General features: G+C 40.9%; 1 pseudogene; it reads left to right on the forward strand.

Annotated features, from left to right (window-relative positions):
- The first annotated feature begins 625 nt into the window (after positions 1–625).
- Positions 626–7,916, forward strand: LOC148014664 (protein EMBRYO DEFECTIVE 514-like; annotated as a pseudogene).
- The last annotated feature ends 6,294 nt before the right edge of the window (positions 7,917–14,210 follow it).

Consider the following 14,210-nt stretch of genomic DNA (forward strand, 5'->3'; position numbering starts at 1 on the left):
GGAGAAGGCCCTCTCTCACAAGTGTAGACACATATGGCCGTTCTGTAAGAAGTTGATCAGCATTGAACTGTGTGACAACAGATTTAAACACCTCATTTCCAATTGAAGGAATCACCTTCTCATTGTACTCTACATCAAGGCACTTAAATATATTCGAACATCAAGCCTATACAAAACATGGAGAGTAAGGTTTACCATTTGCACATCCTTGGTTCCGGAGACTGAGGAGTCTGGGTGAGCGTGCTCCAATGGCCGACACGCAGGTCCTTCATGACGCTGCCCCAAAAGACCCCGGGAAGTCGATGGAGATGATGTAGTGGCAGTGAATGGAGATGGTGGGTAGGCCGCAAGGGTAGGCTGCAAAGAAACTGTGTCCTGGATTGCAAGGATGGTAATCCCATGATCTCCACAGAGGGAGCAACGAAAAGTCATAGACAGAAAAACTCCACAGAACAGAATGGTCAAGCGATGAAACTAGATGCACACAAAGATCATGGCTCTGTGTTGAAGAAGAGAAGCACAAAACAAAGGAGGTGATCACTCACCTAATGCAGTAGAACAAGACAGCACACCTGCTCCAACAAATCAAGAGGATGAGAAAGAAGTTGATGCGGTAGACAAAGTCATGGCCCCTGCACAGGAAGGTGAAGAGAAGACGGGGGACGATGTTGTAGCTGAGAAGAAGGAGGCCAAGCTCAGCCCTAGGTCATTCACTTCCTTGAACGCCATGTTTAATTATTTCTGCGAGCTCCTTCGAAGCTAGCCTCTCAATTTCAACAAGAACAAGTATGAGGAGATGATATTGGAGGATCTACTCAACCAGGGCTATCAAGAACCAGAAAAAAGAGTAGGTGCTGCAATTTATGCATTTCAGGTGCGGATAAATCTAGATTTTTAGTTCCGCTATTTTTATGTTATTCGAAAAGATGGCTCTATGGATCACTTGGAGCCCCAAGAGAAACACCAAGGAAAAGGGGATTCTACTGCAAGAAAATCTATCTTGTAACATCAACAAGCTTTTATTTCATTCTTTTGATAACCAAAACAAAGAAAACAACAATTCTTCACGCATCATCATAGTAGATATCTCCCATGGATTTGATAGAATCAACCATATTCTTCAACATCTTCATAGAATTCTTCAATATAACAAAGAACATAGAAGAATACACCATCTTTGAATGGAAATCAATCACATAGTATTCATCTTCAATGTCTTCATAGTTTTCTCTCTCAATCTCTCATATACAGTTACACTGTTTTGATAAAATTGACTATCTCTTACTCTCTCCCTCTCTCTCTCTCTCAATAGTACATCATCTCCTCACTACAATGCTCTCATAATAACTCTCAATAATACTTCTTAGGTCATGGATACACCTCCCAAGAGGTATGTCTGATATGAAGAGTCACCAGAGCCACTACAGTGTCTTTTCATAGTTTACTACTGTCACTGTCACTCAGTCTTCTCTTCAGTCTTCAGCAGCTTCTTCTTCCATTTGTTTTAGCTCTTTTGAATGTAGATACATCCTTTCCAAAAGTTAGAAAACTTTCCCAAAATCACACATACATTCTACAGAACACTTACAGAAGGTCTACAGAACAATATAGTACAGTACTAGAGCAGCTATACTATAGTTACAGAGCAGAGACACAGCAGAGACAGAGGCTCTACAGAAGGTCTACAGAAGGTCATCAAAACCTCATAACTCATACTCAAACAATTCCAAACTATCAAAAACTATTCAATAAGCTTCCAAAAGATCTTAATATTCATCAATCATCAATCCATGCTTCATACAGAAGAAAATCAGAACAAAACGAAAGCTATACAGAAGGTATACAGAACCAATCTGAACCTCAACAAAACATCATAGAGCTTCATATCTCTACTAAAAATCATCATGAACTTCCAAAACATAATCAATATCATCCAAAACACTCTCAAACACTTCAATTAATAACCATACATCACTCTAAATCCATCAAAAATCAATCATTCAGACCTCAAAAACAACAAAAATCAGTTAAAAATTTAGTCTTTTTCCACTCTCAACATATCCCCACACTTAGAAAGGAAGCATCCTCGCGACCTAAGAAAAAGAAGAATATAATTTCACTAAAGAGATCAATTTTATCTTCTGTAGGATCTTCAATAATCTCGCCAGACCATGACCCCAACTTATCACATGTATCTGATAGAAAAATAATACTAAAGAAAAACAACATCATTCATTAACTTATCTGATAATCATTTAAAAATCATCACAAATTTGTAAAGGATATAGGAGGTTTTTCTTCAGCTTTCCACCATATGCTTTCCATCCACCATCAATAGTTTGAAAAGAGCTCTCGAACAAATTATTCTGAATCAACACGAACTCATCACATACAATTATTACAACATACACACACACTAACACAACCATCTGAATGATACCTTCAAAAAGAGATATATATATATATCATTAGAATCATCCAAAATACGTTGCAAAGGAATCAATGAAGGTGATCCCTTTTGAAGGCTTGGTGGTTTCGAAAACGATCCATGGAAAAGGATTCATCTACAAATGTCTTTGGAGGATTTTGAAAGAACTACAGGCAGCACATCCTTTCTAGCAAAACAAGGTATTTGCTAGGTAGACATAGGGCATGAAAATAGAGGGCATCCAACTATTGGGAATCAATGTTCACATTGACATTCATACAAAGCTTTGGAATGGCCTTTTGATCATTATGGGAATGTCTATACATGTATGCTAGATACCAAGCAAAATGACCTGTCAATCTCACTGAAGGATCTAGAGATTGTGAATATTGGTGAGCAAAATGAAGGTAATTATAGTATGCTTGACTGGCAGTTGTCCAATCCCCTAGAATTATTGGCTAGTTTATCTGAGGTCCCGTAATAAAATCAATCGAGTTCCATCCTCTTCTTCTGGGAATCTGCTGAGCAAACCCTTCGTATTCACTAACCAACTGAGGGGGTTGAGAAATAGAAGTGGCAGGAGATGGAAATGGAATAAGTAAAAGAGGATGAAGAGATGGGTAGGAAAAATCATAAAAGGAGGAATAAGTTAAAGAAGGACTGGCTGAAAATTTAAGGGAATCGGTTAGGAAAGGTGTTAATTGATAAATAGAAAAAGTATAAGGTATATGGATAGATGGTGAAGGGCATGGTGGAGAAGGGGAAAAAACTCTATCTTTGATAAAAGAACAATAGGTAAATGTAGGAATTTGAGGAAAACCTTGAGGTTGGAAAAGAAGAGGTAAGATAGCTGCTGAATTAGTTTGATAAAGGGAAAGATAGGTATCATAGCAATGAGCCATTTTTTGATAGTACAATAGGCTAGGAACAAAGGGACCTAAGATAGATCTTCTCTGATAGGCATCAAAAAAGGTTGAATCAAATGGATGGTTCTTGGAAAAGTAAGCTAAGAGATCCACCCTCAGTTTGTTTGTGCTCTGCACATAGTTAGAAGCTATATTCTGACATTGATTTAGGACCACAAAATCAATCGTTGAGTGCCATGAATTATTAGGGCAAGTAGCCACTTTTGAGGAGTAACACTGGAACATGTCATATATCCGCAACTGCAAATAGTTGACATACAAGACAGATTGCAAAACCACATCCCCCAGATACCAAGCCATATCTACTTCATCTGGAATCAATAGATCACCTCGTAGATGTATATAAGACAGCAACATGGTATCCGTCGTCGCAGAATCTTTCAACACCATATGGACCACTTCTGTCAGCAACTCAGGAGACCAAGCCCCACTACAACCATCCTCTGGAAGAGGAAGATCCATCGTTGAAAGCTTCATGTAGAAGGCCAACTTTTGCAATTAATAGTGGACAAAGAAAGAATGGTCTGGAGGAACATACTCCTGAAAGTGCTCAAATGTAGACCATAACAAATCCATCATGGACTCCAATCTTTCCACTTTATCTTGGAACAATGGACATAAGGTGGCCTGTCTCTGGAGAACTGCCAAGTCCTACTTAGAGATAGAAGGAATAATAGGAACATTGGGGCTTGGAGGAATAGACCGTGATTGTGCCAGTTGGTCTTGCAACTACTTGATTTGGGAAGCTTGTGATTCCACTATATTATGAGCAGTCTGTAAGGCTGATAATTTTGCATCTAAAAGAGTCTAAAACTCTTGAGCTTCTTTGGACATTCTGTCTTTCTCCTCCACCACTTTAGTGACCTCTGACTGAGCTTTTGTCAACAATTGAATCTTCAAAGAAGACATCTCTTCTCTGTGAGTCTCAATCATTTGGGTCTGCTGCTCCATCTGCTTAAACAAATCTGCAAGTGTGTCTTTAGCAGAGGTTAACTCTGAGGTTGCCTTATGCAACTGGTCTTTGGACTGCATCAGTTCTTCATAGAAAGAAGCATACAACTGCTGAGCACAAGCTGTCACTGAAAGTTCAATCGAACTCTGGATGTCTTTACAAAGGAATGGAATAGCATCTCCTGATACTAAACTATTCAGTGAAGGGATTGATATGTTCAAAGAAGCCTCTCTATGTGCCCTGAATAAATTGTTACATGTGAGGTAAGCAGCGAGGTCACTGCCAGAGGTAGCAGGAATTGTGACTGAAGGAATAACTGAAGGAGTTTTATCTATCACACGCTTCAAGCGCTTTCGCTAAATGACCAATGGAGGAGGGGAATCAATATCCTCTATGTCAATAGGTTCTGACTCTTCTGAAGGTGGAGGGGGAGGTACTGGATCAGATGGAGGAGGTGGTAGCATACCCTTTTTTAGGCCTAAGTATGTCAAGAAAGCATATAGATAGGAACCATAGGTAACATTTGTAACATTTCCTCTGGTTACTTTGACAAAATGTTGGTCCATCTTTGTAAGCAGGTAAGTACTCCAATCAATAGCCACCCCTTTTAACACCATCCTGGAAGCTATGCAAAGTTCTTTGGATAAGTAATGGGATGGTGTTTTGACAAGCATAAACCTGTCTTGGAGAGACTGACAGACTAACTTCCAAAAAGGATCAGTGATCATGGAAAAAGATACTCCTGAAGTGTTTATTGACATCCAGAATCTCTTTGGTCTACTTCTGTAACAACTTGAAAATCTCATCTTTGGAGAATAATTGTCTAGTTGTAACAAAGGGTTCTCCTTTGTAGGGAAGAGATAAAGCCTTCCCTAACCCTCGAGGTGTCAACACCATGGAAGCACCATGAACCAGGCCCAATTTCTTGATGTATGAGGCAAGGAACTCATCACACAGGGATGGATCATCTGGAATTAAGGGGAATGAGGCATCCATGAAAGTCGCAAGTTCGGCTTTCACTATAGGCTCGAAAGCCAGTAGGAAAGAATAATCCCTACTTACCAGTGAGACATACTGGATAGGAGGAGGAGCGTGAGGTGCCATTCAGATGGAAAACACGCACACCACAACACAGACAATCACAAAGAATGCCTGCAAAACAACCAAAGGGCTATAAAAAAAAATCGATCAAAAAGAAGGACACACACATAGACGTAGCTAACCAATTTACCACCCCAAACAACCCACATCCTAGAAAAAATTCGGCATGACCTCTACACTTATACGACCAAAAACTTCATGCGATGCAATAAACAAGCACCCAAAACCCTGTATCAGGCAAGAAAGAAAGAAAAACTACAAACCGTACCCGTAATCATAGTACATAAACAAACCATAATACCAAAAAAATCTAAATCAAGACCTAACCATAACCTTGACCAACAATTTCAGCTAAGAGGACTTTACGCGCCCATCCCACAAAGCGTGTTTATTAAAAAGGAGAAAAAAGTGTAGTGAGGGGAAATGGTTTTAATGAAGGGTTCATTTTAAGAAATTATTAACTGGGTGATATTTTATTAGGTGATAAACCTTAATAAGAAAACAACGGTTCCTTCTTAAAATTTTAATTACAAATTATTAGGGTGAAACGGTGCTTTATCGAAACTCAGACTACGATTTCTAGACTGGGGTCTCTAAATGCAAATTTATTGATTAAAAATTAATAGTGATGTGGAGCGTTTTTTTGCCAACACATGCTTTTTTTTGTGACGGTTGATTCATTTTTTATTAAAAATTAAGGTGCCTCTTAAGCGCACGTAGCACATGCAAAGTAAACGGCTGGTTGATTTTTAATTATTAGAAACTGTGTGTTTAGTGCGAATGCTCGTGGAAAAGTTGAGTGAATATAGTTCATTTTAGCAATTAATTGTGGTTAAGGAATAATAAAAATAAATAAAGCTCACAAAGTAAATACCTGGTAGGGGTGTGTATGCAATGGACTAAAGGCGCACGGAGTGGTCCCCCAAAGGCAAGGAATCCAGTCACACAAAAATAAACACCACTGAGACTAAAAAAAATAAAGCAGCTTAGTATTTGTGTTGATTTTATTTTATTTTTATTTAATTTTTAATGGTTTTTTTCTAATTTTAATTGTATTTTAGATGCATTTGTTTTGTGTATATTGTTTGGTTTAGTTTAGTTGTTTTGTTATTTTTTTCTTTTCTTGATGTTGTTTTTTTTTATAAATAAAAATAATTAAATCGGGATATAAGACACATCAATATGTTATGAGGTGTAAGAGTGGGATTTCAGCAGTCCAACAAGTGTCAACAATGCGTGTTAATTCATCAATGATTTTCCAGTTGATTTTGTTTTTGAATTCAAAATGAATTTTTATGAAGTGAAGTATCAAAATTAGGGTTTTTGGCTTTAAATAATATTTTTCCATTTATGGAAATATTTTTAATTGAGAAATTAGTGGCAAAAGGGACAAGGGGATTTGTGGAATTTATTGGAATTTATTCCTGAATTTTGACCAATTTTTAATGAATTTTACTCATTTTTCATGTAAATTTGAAGGAATTTTCAAATTTTGAATTTTATGTAATTTATGTTTTTGAATTTCCAATTTAAAAAATATTCCATATAATTTCAGCAATGTTGGTAAATTTTTTAAAAAATACAAATTTTTTGAATTTTAAATGAATTTTTGGAATTTTTATGTGTTGTATGTTTATTTTTATGTATTTTTATGTATTTGCGGGTTGGAAAATAAAAGGCGGTACCTGAGCTACATGTGAACAGGGAAGGATGGCTGCGTGTGAATGGCTGACTGCAATACTCCACGGCACGAACAAGTCAGAAGCGCGTCCTCGCGCATGAACACTCGCTAGCACACCCGTACACAGCGGGAAAACAACGGAGGAAAAAGGGCAGGGCTAACTGAGTAGATTAAGTCAAGTAAGTGAGCTTAGTCTGAGAAAGTTGATAAAGTTAGTTTAGTGAGGTAAATCAATTAGGTTAGTTAGGTTAGGTGAGTTGAGTTTGTTAAGTTAGGTTAGTTAGGTCAGTCTGGTTAATTAGGTAAAGTCTGGTAAATTAGGTTAGTTTGGTTAACTAGGTTAGTCTGGTTAGTGTAAGTAATATAAGTTAACTAAGCTAGGGTTAGTCAGGTTAACTATGGATTAAGTAAGTCTAACTAGGGTTAGGTTAGTTTAACTAGGGTTAGTTGGGTAACTAGGGTTAGGTTAGTTTAACTAGTGTTAGATTAATTAACCAAGGATAAGTTAATTAACTAAGGGTTAGTTTAACTTAACTAAGGTTAGTTCAAAGGTAACTAAGGTTAGTTTAAAGGTAACTAACTAGTGGGGGTGGAGAAAAGGGGAGGTGGCCCGCCGCCCAGCAGAGGAGGAGGAGGAGGAGGAGGATAATAATAATAATAATAATAGTTACCTTTAAAGGTAACTAACCAGTGGGGGTGGAGGAAAGGGGAGGTGGCCCGCCGCCCAGAGGAGGAGGAGGAGGAGGAGGAGGAGGAGGAGGAGGAGGAGGAGGAGGAGGAGGAGGAGGAGGAGGAGGAGGAGGAGGAGGAGGAGGAGGAGGAGGAGGAGGAGAAGAAGAAGAAGAAGAAGAAGAAGAAGAAGAAGAAGAAAGGAGAAGAAGAAGAAGAAGAAGAAGAAGAAAGGAGAAGAAGAGGGAGGAGGAAGAAGAGGGAAGAGGAAGAAATGGGCGGTGGCGGCGCTCGCGGCGTCTTTGGTGGCGACAGCAACGACGTTCGCGGTGGCAGGAGGCGGCCAGAGACAACGGTGACGGTGGCATTCGCAACAATAGGGCGGCCAGAGACGACGGCCAAGGGGGGGAGAGAAGGAGGAGAAGGAGGAAGAAGAAGAAGAAAGTAGGGGGGAGGAGAAGGAAGGAAGAAAGGAGGAGGAAGAAGGGGAAAAGGAAGAAGGAGGAGGGGAGGAAGAAGAGGAAGAAGAAGAGGAAGAAAGGGAGGCCGCAAAGGAGCGCGACATGTAAGATAGTTAGGGGTTTTTTTAAAATTTAATTTAATTTAATTATTTTTATAATTAAAATTCTGTTCTTTTTTTTTCCTTTTCTTGTGTCTTTGCTTTTGTTTTTGCTGTTGTTTGTTTTTCTTCTTCTTTTTCTTCTTCTTTCTTTTTTTGTTTGATTTATTATTATTAGTATTATTTTTTGCTTGTTTCTTTTTGTGCCATTGTTGTTGTTTTTTTTCTCTTTTTTTGTTTTTTCTGTTTTCTTTGGTTGTTTTGCTTTGTTTTTTTTCTCTTTATGTTTGAAAAAATAAAAAAATAAAAAAATAAATGGAAGATGGGTGGGCAAAAAACGCACCCCCTCTTGGGCGCATGCACGAACAAGGGTAAAAAAATTTGCAGTGACAGGATCAAACGGGGCAGGGACGGCGATGTCGAACCATAGACGTCAAGGGGTGTCCCAAGGAGCGTAAAACCAGAAATAGGCGCGTTCACGCGCGGCGCGAGAAACGCGGTCACACGGCAAAAAGGAATAAAAATTAATAAAATCCAACCCGTTCGTCGGATCGAAAAACAGTGAGAAGGAAAAATGTGCCGAGAGACGAGGGAAAAATGATGGAAACATGCAACACGGGTTCCAGGGCAGAATCAGGGTGTTCACATGGAAAAAACACAAAAAACAAACTTGAAAACATGTGTATTAATATCAGAAAATCCGCGAATCGGAATGAAGTGCAAAAAGAAGAACAATTGTGCAGAATAAGGTGTCCAACAAAACCTAACATGGAAAAAAACAGTTCCGATTGAGATAGGACGTGTTCACATGGAAAAAAACCCCAAAAATGGGCCCGAAAATGGACTTGGAAATTAGTACGGGAAGAACCGTGCACCGGAAGAGAGGACTGTAAAAAGGAAAAATATCCAAAAGACAGGGATTCATAGGGTTGGCACATCAAAACTCAGTTTGGGGGAAATTAGGAGGGGTTCACGTGGAAAAAACACGAAAATCACACCCGAAATCACTTGAAAAAATGAATAACTAAAAATCCGGAAGAGGGTGGGGGGAAAAGGAAAAAGTGGGGGAAGGCTGAAGGACACAATTGTCAAATTAAAATGGAATTCCGGTGAAAAGAGAGTAGGTTCACATGGAAAAATGTGAAAAATAAGCACGAAAAGGGTCCAAAAACCCGCAAAAATTAATAACGGATAAATGGTGCATCGGAATGACACGGAGTAAAAAGGAGAAATGTCAAGGGGAATGGGTAGGATAGGGTTGCCACATTAGATCAGTGTTCCAAATCAATAAAGATGCGTTCACATGGAAAACCTTCCAAGTTACGGAAATTGCTTCAAAAATTAATAACTCAAGAACCGTCTGCCGGAACATGGGTTGGTAAAAAGGAAAAATAGGCAATTCAAAGGGACGAACATGACCGTAAGGTTGGATTGGGATTCCGGTGAGCGTAGGGTGTGTTCACATGGAAGAAGTGCAAGACCAAGGATAAGGGCAAATGGTCAAGGAACAACTCCGGGGATAGGGGGAAAATAGAATGAAGGAGTGGAGAAGGGATCCCATCAGGGTAAAATGAATTCATGGCATAGATGTATGATAATAACCGGGTATATGCATGGGGGTATGCAACATAGACGCGCAGGGACACGTCCCCACACTTAGAAGCTTAACAGGAAGGATAAACCGAACAACGAGAACCTAGTACCTCACATTAGATAAACCACAATGTCCCCACACTTAAGACACGATCGTTCACTGAGAAACAGAAGGTGTAGGGTTAGAAAAACTTGGCCCATATTGGCGAGGAGGAATGTCAGTGAGATCTAGATTGCATCTTGTATCATTGTCGGCTGCAGGAGGTACCAAGGTGTCATCAGAGCACATGTCCTTCATCCTTTGTGGCAGGGACCACACGGCAGCACCCAGGGAGGTAGCTGGTTGAAGAAATTGCAGGAAATTCGTCGACGATGACGAGGGATATTGCACCCAACTCACGATCACTCAAATGGATTGAAAGAGCAGTCGCTCACCCCATTACTAATCTCACTCCAAGAAATAATGATGAAAACCCAGAGCTCACACTTGGTTTAGGAATCGACAAGGGGGTGGTGCAAAGAGTATCCCAGGGTGCACAATTGATGGTTCATCAGTGCGTCCAACCCCTCTGGCATAGGTGCAAGTAGGAAGGCTAGGGAGCCTTGCAGTGCAGTGTATAGAACAGAATAACGTGTCCTGTGCTGATGGTAGAGACCTAGCCCATGGGTGCAAAGGGAAACGGGAACGTACCTGACTGCAAGGGTCGTAACGTCCCTCAATCCTCACCTCTCAATAATTGATTGAAGAACACCAGTCACACTCAGCCCACCCTCTGTTTCACGCTCTGTTGAAATATACAGAGAGCAACCCATTCCTGAAACCCATTGATGTAATCCTCGCTATCACTTGTGCAGAGGTTGTATGCCTTGTGCGTATTTGATGGTGCAACTGTGCATCCCACCCTGTGCTGGCATACAGTGCAAGAAGAAAGGCCGAGGAGCCTTATGGTGCAGTGCACAGGAATAGATCGTGTATTGTGCATTGAGAGGCCCATCCCGTGCATGCAATACTCCGTTCACACATCTCACCTCTCATTTGATTTAAAGAGAAAGACTGGTCACTCACCCCACCCTCTGTCTCATGCTTTGTTGAAAGATATAGAGGGCAACCCATACACACATCCCCATCCGGTTATGATGGAAGCTCACATCACTCAAAGAGTTGGTGATGAAGATCATGTCGGCTGTTGTTATCATCAGGATCTTGAAGACGAGGCGTACCCAGGGAGGCAGCCTACAAATCTCATACTTCAATGATTTTGCAAGAAGAGTCATCTGTTAAAAAGGGCAGACGGACTGATATTGCAGAGACAGCATACCAAGGGAGGTGGCTTCAAATTACTTGCTAAAAAGGTTCTGCTGGTAAATCAGCTATCCTGAACTGTGGGGTGTTTCCACCTTTTCCACAGTCAGATTCCCATCCAAGGGTGTTTCCACCTTTTCTTGGAACGAGGCCTATTATGACAGGGAATTTCTTCATTTTCTCCCATGGCAGTTTCTTTTTTTTTTGGTTTTTTTTTTCTTTTTCTCTCTTTTTCTCTCTTTTTTTCTTTTTTTTTCTGTGAAAAAGAGAATGGTAGAAATACCATATGTCAGGACCAACCTCGCCACCGTTGTTGGATCAGACGAGAAGAGAACAAGGTCGGGGGTTGAGAGGTATCTGTGAGGGGCTAGCAGAACGAGACTGCCTCATGAGGAGAATTATAAGGGCTATCAGAAGCATGACGAGAAGGACAATGCGCCGCCCAAAAGGGAAGGGGTAGGTCGACTGTGATTGTCAAGATCCCCAGGGAGGAAAGTACATCTTCAAGCAATAGCCATTGATCAGGAAAGGATCATCAGAGGCATCAATGGTCTGCACCTGAACAGATCCATTAGGATTGACAGCAAGTACCTTGTACGGGCCCATCCACCATTGTTGAAGCTTGCTAGGAAACTTGCCGAATCTTGAATCATAGGCTAGGACAATATCACCTTCTTTGAACTCCTTATGCTTGATGAAACTATCATGATAAGCTTTGCGTCACGCTTGAGTGGTTTCCATGCACTATAGGGCCATCTGCCGTATCTCATCCAAGCATTCCAAGTGCAGGAGACAGCGTTACAATGACTCATTATCTCCCAAGCGTTCTTTAACTTCCACTCGCAAAGAGGGAAATTCTAGTTCAACAGGGAAGACGGCTTCTGTACCATACACTAGCTGGAAAGGGGTCTGTCCTGTAGCTGCCTTATGGAAGGTTCTGTATACCCAGAGGGCTTTGTAAGTCGATCATCCTAGTCGCAACGATGTGCAGCAATTGTTCTTGTCAGAATCAAGCAAAGGATGCAATTGGTGACTTCAACTTGGCCATTAGCTCTGGGATAGTAGGGAGTGGACTTACGATGGCGGATCTTATACAGCTCTGTCAACTCCTCCATGATTTTGTTAAGGAAATGAGTACCTCTGTCACTTACCAGCTCAAGGGGACTGCCAAAACGGGTGATAATATTCTTGTACATGAACAAGGCTACGTTGTTACCATCTCCCGCTTTAGATCTTTAGCTTCACACCACTTTGTGACATAATCTGTACATATTAAGATGTATCTGTTCTGCTTCCGTCTAGTAGGTGGATCAATGGGACCCACAAAATCAATCCCCCACTTCTCGAACAGCTTTAGGGGAAGAATGTGTTGCAATGGCATGGCACTTGTTTTGGTGGGTTTTCCTATTCGCTGACAAGCATCACATCTCTTAAAGTAATCATATGCATCCTTGTGGAGGGTCGGCCACCAGTATCCTGCTAACCGAGCCTTCCTGGTTATCGCTTCTCCTGCGAGGTGTCCACCACATGGTTCGTCATGGCATGCTTTCAATACTATGCCGATTTCATCCCCTGCAACACATCTCCGCAGCACTTCATCTTTGCCTCTCTTGTACAGTGCACCTCCTAGCAAAGTGTAGGGGGCTGATTTTAACAGAAGCTTTTTCTTCTCACGGCCTGAGATGCCAAGAGGATACTATTGAGTTGCCAGGAGGTTGGCTATGTCTACATACCAGGAAGTAACTGTTTCAACTAGAAATAAGGAAGCATCAGGAAGGTCTGGATCATCCTATTCCTCTTCTGCAGTTTGAGGGATCCATGATAGATGATTAGCTAGGACATGGGAATGGCCAGGCTTAGTGACCACTTCAAAATCAAACTCCTAGAATAGGAGTAACCATCTCATCAGTCGTCCTTTAACATCTGCTTTGTTCATCAGGAAGGAGAGGGCTTCATGATCCACATAGAACTTGAAATGCGTTGACAATAGATAGTGTCGAAACTTCTCTAGTGTAAACACCATTGCCAAGCACTCAAGCTCTATCACTGTGTAGTTCCATTCCCTATCAGTGACCTTTCGACTTGCATAATAAATTGGTTGATCTAATTTAGAGGGTCCCTTTTGACATAGGACGGCACCTAGCCCTTCAACTGATGCATCTGTGTGCACACGGAACTCCTTTGTCCAATCAGGAGGTTGTAAAATAGGTGCTTGGATTAGACACTATTTTAGGGTACTAAAGGCCTCTTCACAGTCATCAGACCAAAGTAAATTAGCATCTTTCCTTAGGAGCTTGTACAGAGGGGCTACCTTGGTTGCAAAATGTGCAATAAATCTTTTGTAGTAGCCCACATGGCCAAGAAATCCTCTCAATTGCTTGATGTTTGTTGGTGCTGTTAAGGCGGCAATCTTCGCCGGGTCTGTTGCAATCCCTTGTGCAGAGACAATATGGCCCAAAAGAACTCCTGATGAGATGCCAAAGACACATTTGTCGGGGTTGAGAGAAATCCCATACTCTCAGCAACTATCAAAACATTGCTCTAGGTGTCCCCAGTGCTCACGGATTAAGCTATAGACACAAAAGTCATCAAGATACACCTCAACGAAATCATGTAGATGATTCTGGAAGGCAGCCATCATTACTCGTTGGAAGGTGGCAAGAGCATTACAGAGCCCAAATAGCATCACTCTATAGGCATAGGTCCCCCATTCTGTGGTGAAGGTTGTTTTGGATTGGTCCTCTTCTGCAATTTGGACTTGATTATATCCGCTGAATCCATCCAAGAGGAAATAGAGCTCATGGCCTGCCACTATGTCCAACAGTTGGTCTGTAAAAGGGATAGGGAAATGATATTTCTTCGTCTTCGAATTGAGCTTTCGAAAGTCCACACATATTCAAAGTTTCCCGTTCTTCTTGGATACAAACACAATCGGCGAAACCCATTCACTGTTAGCCACGGGATAAATGAACTCTGCTTCAAGAAGTTTCAATAATTC

Source organism: Lygodium microphyllum, chromosome 25, assembly GCF_053477565.2.
Source record: "Lygodium microphyllum isolate KBCC chromosome 25, Lygodium_microphyllum_v1.1.10, whole genome shotgun sequence".
Taxonomy (NCBI): Eukaryota; Viridiplantae; Streptophyta; class Polypodiopsida; order Schizaeales; family Lygodiaceae; genus Lygodium; species Lygodium microphyllum.